An 8,789-nucleotide genomic window follows, 5' to 3' on the forward strand; every position below is an offset into this window, starting at 1 on the left:
CACTGGGGTGGGTTTGGTGCTGGAATAGATCAGCAGCCCACCACCTGTCTGAAGTCAGAGTCGGCAGGGGGACCACCCTGGCACTGGGGTGGGCCAGGGGACTGGAGCTGTTGGAATCAGCCTAGTTTAAGTGCGGGTCATTGCTGGGGCTGAAGGTGAATTTGGGTACTCACTTCATTTTCCCTCCCCCACAGAAAGTAGCTTTCTTCACACTGGCCTTCCCAGGCTTGGAGAAGTATGACAGGGATAACGTGAAACTTTCTTTTCTAAATTTCTCAGTGGATCTTTTCTTAGTTCTATTTTTTTAAATGATATCATTGTTTATACCATAATCACATTGAAATTGGCAGAACTGCTCCATGACAGGCAGAACAGAGACCTGTCATGAAAAGCAAGTAGGTGAGGGCTTCCAGAAAGCTGGAGGAGAGGAGTGCCATAGTAATGCAAGGAGGGCTGCAGCCATCGCAGACAACAGCGCAAGTGAGTGAGTGGGTGGGTGGGGCGGGTGCTCCCGCAGTACTGGCCCGAGACCACTGCAGGTACCTAGGGGGAGCTTCTAATGTGCTAGGTAAGCCGATGACTTGTAACACAGATGCAGGTGGAGTAGGATGCTCTTCTGCAGTACAAACTTGTACAAGTTTCTGGACAGGTTATTGAAATCTCATCTATGATAAATGGTTGCTAAATTAAGATTCTGCAAAGGTACTCCCATAAATGGACGTTCGGGGAAATTTTACCACCAGTGAAATTCTTAGGCTGGAAAATAACCAGTTACACAAACCAGACCTACACACTGTGAACTAATAATGGCGCCATGTTAGCATTTCTGAAAGAACCAGAGCAGGAAAGAGGACTATTCAAACAGAAGGTCCTCGTCCTTCTCTTCAGCCAGGAGACTGGCAGGCTCGGTCACCTCTCCAGCTGCCCTCCGTTGTTTCAAGTCCCTCTCAGGTTTTTTCTTGAGAATCTTTTTCTTTTCCTGTAATTTCTTTAACCTATAGCACTTTCTTTCACTCTTCTCGCTCTCTCTCATGCAGCTCTGTGATGATATAGGCGAGGGTACGTTCGATCCGAGGGATGATGATGTGTTCAATGGCATTTACCCGCCTGTTGGTTATCTTAACAGCTTCATCCAAAGTGACAAAGGGAGTCTGCAGTGAGGCCAGTTCCACCAGTAGTTCCACTGCTTTGGCATAATTCCTCTTTAACTCAGCCAATTGTTGCCCACCTCGGGCTCATAACTGTCAGTTCCTTCGTGGTAGTGTTCAAACACTGGCAAAGTGACACCTGCTACATTTTCTTTCTTTGCTCAATCTTCANTTCAACCTATAGCACTCTTCTCGCTCTCTCTCATGCAGCTCTGTGATGATATAGGCGAGGGTCCGTTCGATCCGAGGGATGATGATGTGTTCAATGGCATTTACACGCCTGTTGGTTATCTTAACAGCTTCATCCAAAGTGACAAAGGGAGTCTGCAGTGAGGCCAGTTCCACCAGTAGTTCCACTGCTTTGGCATAATTCCTCTTTAACTCAGCCAATTGTTGCCCACCTCGGGCTCATAACTGTCAGTTCCTTCGTGGTAGTGTTCAAACACTGGCAAAGTGACACCTGCTACATTTTCTTTCTTTGCTCAATCTTCACTTGGGCTTTCTTTACATACATTTTAGATGACTGTAGTGCTAAGTCCCCTGCTGTGAACTTGGCCTCTGCAAGTGAAAACACAGCTTCTCTCACCACTTCCCCCATCAACATTTTAGTCTCTATGATCTTTAGGATCTGTCGAAATCGAAGAGTTAAGGCATCAGACTTTTTCTTCAGGAGGTTTTGACCTGTCTGTGTTCCTTTTAATCTAGCCTTCATGATTGTCTGTGCCGTTCGTGAGGGCAATATTTCAATTCAGTCTTTGCCCGACATTGTGACAACCACTGTTCACTTCAAGTCACCAGCAGGGCAATTGGGGGCTGCCATGGTCTAGGCCAATGACTTCCATTGCCAGAATCAGCTGGTTGTGTCACCTGACCCCATCTCTCGTTGCTAAGAGGCCACTGGGCTACACATCCTATTCTGTTTTTCACCCAGGTGTTGTAACCCCTCTCCTGGAAATCCTTGATTCTTGTGAAAGTTTTTTTCTTCTGTTTGTTTGTTTGTTTTTTGTTTTCTGGCATGGATAATTACTCAAATGGCTGTTTCTGGTAGGGGATGAGTGTCAGATATTCCTAAACTGCCACCTTTGGTGTCATACAAAAGCAGTTCTAAGAAGGAAATTTATAGCAATAAATGCTTGCATTAATAAAAAAGAAGAATCTCAAACAAAGAATATAAATTTACACTTTACAAAACTAGAAAAAGAATAAACTAAGCTCAAATTTAGTAGGAGAAAGGAAACAACAAAGATCTGAGCAGAAATAAATGAAATAGATGCTAGAAAGCCAGCAGAAAAAAAACAATAGGAAGAACTCAACCCAAAAGTTGAATTTTTTAAAAATGATAAAAATAATTGACAAACCTCTTTGAAAACTAACCAAGAAAAAAAGAAGAAAAAAGTAAATAAAACTAAATGAAATGTTAATAGGTGGTAACATGGGCATGCAAAGGATCATAAGAGACTACCATGAGTGATTATATGCCAATAAATTGGATAATCTAGACTAAACTATGAATTATAAGAAACATACAAGCTTCCAAAATTGAATCATGAAGAAATAGAAGATCTGAACAGACCAATAAAGAGTAAGGAGATTGAGTCAGTAATCAAAAGGCTGTTAACAAATAAGAGTCTAAGACCAGACCTAGCTTCCCTGAGAAAGATTGGCCTTAATTTCTTCTCTAAATTAATGCCAAACCTTCTCAAACTTTCCTCCCGAAAAATGAATAGGGCAGAACACTTCCACACTTATTTTATGAGTCTAACATTGCCCTCATTCCACATGATAAAACAAATTACAAGTCGATACCGCCAATGAACATAGATGCAAAAGTATTTCCAAAAAACCTAGCAAACAGAATTCAATAGCACATTAAAAGGATAATACACTATGATCCCGTGGGAATTATCCCAGACATGTAAGGATGTTTCATCATATGCAGATTAATAGTGATACGCCACAGTAACAGAATGGCAAATTGAAAATATTCAACATTCTTTCAACATAAAACCTCTCAACGAATTAGGTATAGAAGAAATGTACCCCAATATAATAAAAGCCATACATGACAGCCAGCAAGTAATACCATGCTTAATATAAAAGCTGAAAGCTTTCTTCTACAGTAAGGAACAAGGCAAGGGTATCCACTCTCACCATTTCTATTCACCAAAATACTGGAAGTCCTAGACAGAGAGCCCTTAGGCAAGAACAAATTCTAAAAAGCATCAAAAATGAAAGGAAGAAGTAACATTTTTTGTTTGCAGATGACATAGTCTTATATGCAGAAAACCATAAGCTTCCATAAAAAAAAAAAACCCGTTAGAGCTAACAAATGAATTCAACTAAGTTGCAGAGTACAAATTGAACATACAGAAATCAGTTGCATTTATATGCATTAGCAATGAACAATCTGAAAACAACAGAAAAAGAAGACAATCCCATCTTCAGTAGCATCTATAAGAATAAAGTATTTAATGATACATTTAACCAAGTAGGTAAAATATCTATATATTGAAAATTATAATACAGTGATGAAAAATTGAAGACAAATGGGTGGAAAATACATGTATGAACTGAGACAAAGTTGAAAGGAGTTTTTTTGCTTAATTTTATATATACCATATTTATTCCATTGTCAATATTTTTGTGGATATAACTACCAATGACTCATCTCTCCTGGCTGGTATACTTGTGTATGTCTTGATCAAAAAGTCAGGACTCTTTTTTTGTTTTAGCGTTTGACTGTTAACTCATTTTAACCTCTTAAACTTTCACTGTTTCTTATGTCAAATGAGGAATAAAATATTTTCTCCATATACTATATAAGTCTGTGATTGTGAACTGAGATAATGTAATTAAATTAGTTTATAAGCTGAAAGACATCATGCATGTGTTAATAGTACTATGTGTTTATGTATAGCCAAATGGACTTAGAAGCATACCATACTTTTTTAAAAGTCTGTATCGAGGACATTGAGAACATCATGTGAAGCAAAATGAGTTAGAAAAAGTTAAGAACTGTATAATTTAGCTCATATGTGGGATATAAAACAGAAAGCAACAAATGAAGAATCAAGGAGTACAAATGAAAACTCAGATATATAACAGTATGGTAGTTACTAAAAGGAAGGAGGATAGGAGACTAGTCAAGGTCAAAGGTGGTCAGATGTAAGGTGATGGAAGAATGTTTGACTCTGAGTGGTGGGCATGCAATGTAATATACAGATCACATATCATAGAAATATAAAGATGAAATCTATATAATCTTATTAACCAATGTCACCCCAATAAATTTAATAAAATTTAAATAAATAAAGCCTGTATCCAAGTGTGATTTATAAAATGATAAGTCTCTCTTTATTTGAAATCTACCACTGAACTTCTGGTTTGAGTAAAATAAGCAAAAACCAGTTGTCTGTCACATGATTTCCTGCATTGTAGCCATACTAAGTGGATAAAATCCCAATATATCATGGCTTACAGTCTCTATGCCCATCTGTCCACACTATTATTAACTGCCCCAAGTAAACTACAGTGGCCATCTGGTTGTTCACAACAAGGTCATTTCCCACCTCAGAAAGGGCTGTGAGTTAGCTAGCATTTTCTCATCTTGGAAAGTTCTCCTGTCACATTATCTCATGATTTGTTCCTCTCCTCATTTATTTCTCTACCAAAACATTACCCTTATGGAGAAGTCTTCCTTTGCTATCCAATCAAAATCTTTCTCTTCCAACCACTGACTTTCCTCTGCCCTCTTATGCTTCTTCATCTTACTCATAGTCCTTGTCATTATCTGGAATCATACATATTTCTTAGATTACATGCATTGTTTTTGTTTTAGATGTTTTTGTCTCCTTACTGAGTGAAAATTAGTTACTATATAGAGAATTTAATAGGCACTTAAAAAACTATTCTATCATCCTGAAAAGTGAATAGCACAATGAAGGTGCACAATGTGTGTTGGGAAAAACGATAAAGAAAGGAGAAAAAAGAAAAAGAAGGAAAGGAAGAAGACAGGGGAGAGAAAAGGATGAATAAATTCCAGCTATACAACTCGGTAATTATTTGCTATTGTTTCCTAATGGGCTACCATAGTGCCTCAATTCTTGGATCTGATTTTCAGAACACCTAAAACTTAAAATGCACTATGATTTCTAAGATGGCCTTATGTGTATACCTACTTATTCATGTATCTAAATGGATATAGATCTATATATCCACACATGTCCCCAATTACCTATCTTTTTCTGTTGTTTGTGCTTTCCTGTGTATGGTTGGTGTCTTTAATTTTACTGCATTAAAGCTAGTTGGGCATATAGCATCTGTATACTTTCATTCTAAATACAGAACAGGCTGACAGGGTCCAGAGGGGAGAGGGGAGAGAATCATAGGGGAAAAGGGGATGGACTCACATGAACAAGTAGAAAGGACACATGGACAATAACTAAGGGTGGGGGGCGGAAATGGGAGGGAGGTGGGGAGCACTGGGGTGGGGCAGGGCTGGGAATATAAGACAGAAAACTGTACTTGAACAAGAATTGAATAAAAATAAAAATTAAAAAAAACAAAACAAAGAACAAAAAGTTGTCAACAGTGCAACAAAAATTGTACTGCTGTGGACATTTCTCCATCAACAGGTATTAGTAACAATTGATTTGTTTTGTTGGCATTGCTGCTTGTCCACTTATCCTTTAGTAAGACTAGCAGGCAGCATTATTACATTAAATAGATGCCCACAAAAGTTGACTGTGATATTGATGATAAGGTGTACCTTAGAGAAACAACTAATTGAGTTCCATTGCTATTAAATTGACTGGATATATTCCATTGCAAATATGTTTTCATAGTAAATTAATAACTTGACAACTAATAGACAGATCATAAACATTGTTATTTAAGTTCAAAATAATTAGCCTGGAGATCATATTTGTGCTTATTGCCACATGCTGTTCCTGTAGCTCTTTTCGCCTCCAGAGATACAAATTTTATTTGGGAGGATCAATCACTAGACTTATGTATGGTGGTCTAATGTCATAGATATTAAATCATTATAATACTTCATCATTCACCAAGGTTAGAATGGGTTTGGGGTTGAAAGCAGTATCTATTCTGTAGTAAACTATGGGTCTTCATCGTAGGTAGATTTGGAAACTCCTTGTCTCTGCATAAAGGGAACCACTTCTTAGCATTTCCTCTTAGCATTTGCTTTTCACATGGGCTGTACTAACATGTTGTACATCTTGTTTTGAGCACTGTGATTCTTCCCCTGTTCATATTCCTTTGGGTCACTTCCTTAGAGAATAAGAATCTTATGTTCTAGACATCTTACTAATATCTAAGATGCTTGTTAATCAACTTGAAAACTTTTAAAAAGTGAAATTAATCTCAAAATTTTGTTACCTTTATACTGTTAAAAGGCAATTCAGAAAGCTTCACTCAATATGAATGTTTTATTGAGTGAGAAACAAACTGTTTGACAGCAGGGATACTTCGAACTCAAAACCAGCATGAAGCTCGGAGTTCTGATGTTGCAGGATGGCTTAGAACATGAAAAGAATAAGTTGTTTAACCTTCGCAAGGCTTGGTTATTACCAAGGGGACTCCCAGGCATGAGGAATTAGTTGAAAGTGATTATCTTATACCATTTTAGGAAGATGACTTAAGTCCTTTTTGTGATTATATCAGAGGCATTTTCAAGAACTAGCCTGTTTCATTTATGTTCATGAAATAAACTAGCTTTAGTTTTGCCCATGTGGCTTAAATGGTTTTGTATACTTATGGGATTTTCCAGCCTGGTCTTCATTTTTCAATTTTATTTTACTTTAATACTGCACTATGCCATGTACTTTTTGTTTCTTCTTACTTGAAGGATCTAGAGTAAAACAAGTTTTGGTAAATAAAATGACAACTTTCCTAATTATATTGGTTCAAAGATCAAAGCAATAGTCAGCATTATGAAAACTTTTAATATTAGATATAAAATTTTAAACATTAATTGCATATTTCTTTAAAGGATCTTTCACTGAATGCTATGACATTCATGATTCTCTAATGGTTTTTTTTCCCAAGAAAACTGTTTGTTATGTATGTCTCCTAACACTAGTAAGAAATTTTTATTTGTAAGTTTTTGATTTACTGAAAAACATGTGGAGTACCACATATTTTTCATTTGGGTTAGTTTTGTGTCAATGTAGACAATCTGACCCATGTGAGAAGACATTTAAAAAGTTTTGTTCTAGATCTTAGATTAGAACCTAGATTTAGTAGTTTCTTTTCCATCAAAATACTACTGACATAAATCCATAGAATTACTGTGTAATATGGAGGTATGGAAAGCTAGCAAATGTAACTTTTATCTGAAACTCTATTTTAACATATGAGAATATGCCATTTTTATATTCTTTATATTCTTCCTCAAATACCAGAGTGTGCTCTCTCTGTTTTAGCTTTGTGTTTTATCCCAGGCTAACATTGCCAATTGAGAACAAAGGCAGTGAAGCCTATCTACATTACAGAAAATTTGTGTCCAAAGGTTTTATCAGCCTCACTAAGCATATCATGCTACACAAAATATAGAAACTGCTGCTCTAGGTGATATATGTAGGATTTTGTGTATGATTTGGGATTTACCAACCAGAGCTCATTTATATTTAGGTATATTTTTATTTTGTCATGTGAAATTTTTCAGCATTCACTCATCCACATAAAAACACAACATTATAATGTCATTTTTCCTTGCAGACTGGAGAGAAGATTGAGTTTAACCTTCAGTTTAGAATCCTACTTTCACTCTAAACAGCTATTGATTATTAACAGCTTGTCACTTCTCCAAAGATAGCAGGGTCACTACTGTGCTATGAGAGAGTTCATGTAATTTCCAAGGTCATCCGTTATGGGCCTTTATCTCAAATGCCTAAAATAGGTAGTAAAATATGAATTGTAAATAAGATAACGATATTAACATGTTAATTCAAAACAATTAGTTATGAAGTTGTGAAAAGTAGGCTCCCACTAATACTAGACCTCTATTCTGGAGGAATATTAATTTTAATTAACTTGTATATATTCTCTTTCAGTGAAATTGCGCTACAAAAATTTTGTTGACTCTTCTATCCTAAAGTCTCCATGGAAGAGAAACTTGCTGTTCACCTTTAAGAACGTACTCTTACTGGAAGACTTTTTTCCCATGGTTATCTCTATGATCATATCCTTGTCATTCTTCTTTAAATTATAAAATGCTTTTCTTCTGTTGTAAAACTTTACATCCATTCTCTTATCCTGCAATTCTGCCTAGTTCTCAGTTTGCCTTCATCTCTTCACACCTGAGTTTTTTTAAGAAGTAATTATTATTTTTCTCTCTATTTTTTCACCTCAGTTCACTCCTCAGATTAGCCAAGTTAGAAAGCCTTTCAGCACAAACTGATGGTGACCGGAAGGGAGAAAGGAGAGGGGAGTAACGGGGGAAGGAAGGGGGAGGGTCGTCAAGGAACACGTATAAAGGACCCATGGGCAAAGACAACGGGAGGGGAGAGGACTGAATGTGGGGGCAGTGGGTGGGTAGGGCAAGGGGGAATAATGGCAGGAAGATGGGGAGGAGTGTGATTGAGCAATAGTAAAACGCAATCCTCTCATCTTGACTCAACG

At 37.0% G+C, this 8,789-nt stretch overlaps 1 pseudogene; it reads right to left on the bottom strand.

Moving 5' to 3' along the window:
* Window positions 1-801: 801 nt before the first annotated feature.
* Window positions 802-1,950, bottom strand: LOC118987311 (V-type proton ATPase subunit D-like; annotated as a pseudogene).
* Between the last annotated feature and the right edge of the window lie 6,839 nt (window positions 1,951-8,789).

This window comes from Sturnira hondurensis, unplaced genomic scaffold (assembly GCF_014824575.4).
Source record: "Sturnira hondurensis isolate 20B ecotype Veracruz unplaced genomic scaffold, ASM1482457v3 Scaffold0005252, whole genome shotgun sequence".
NCBI classification, from domain to species: Eukaryota; Metazoa; Chordata; class Mammalia; order Chiroptera; family Phyllostomidae; genus Sturnira; species Sturnira hondurensis.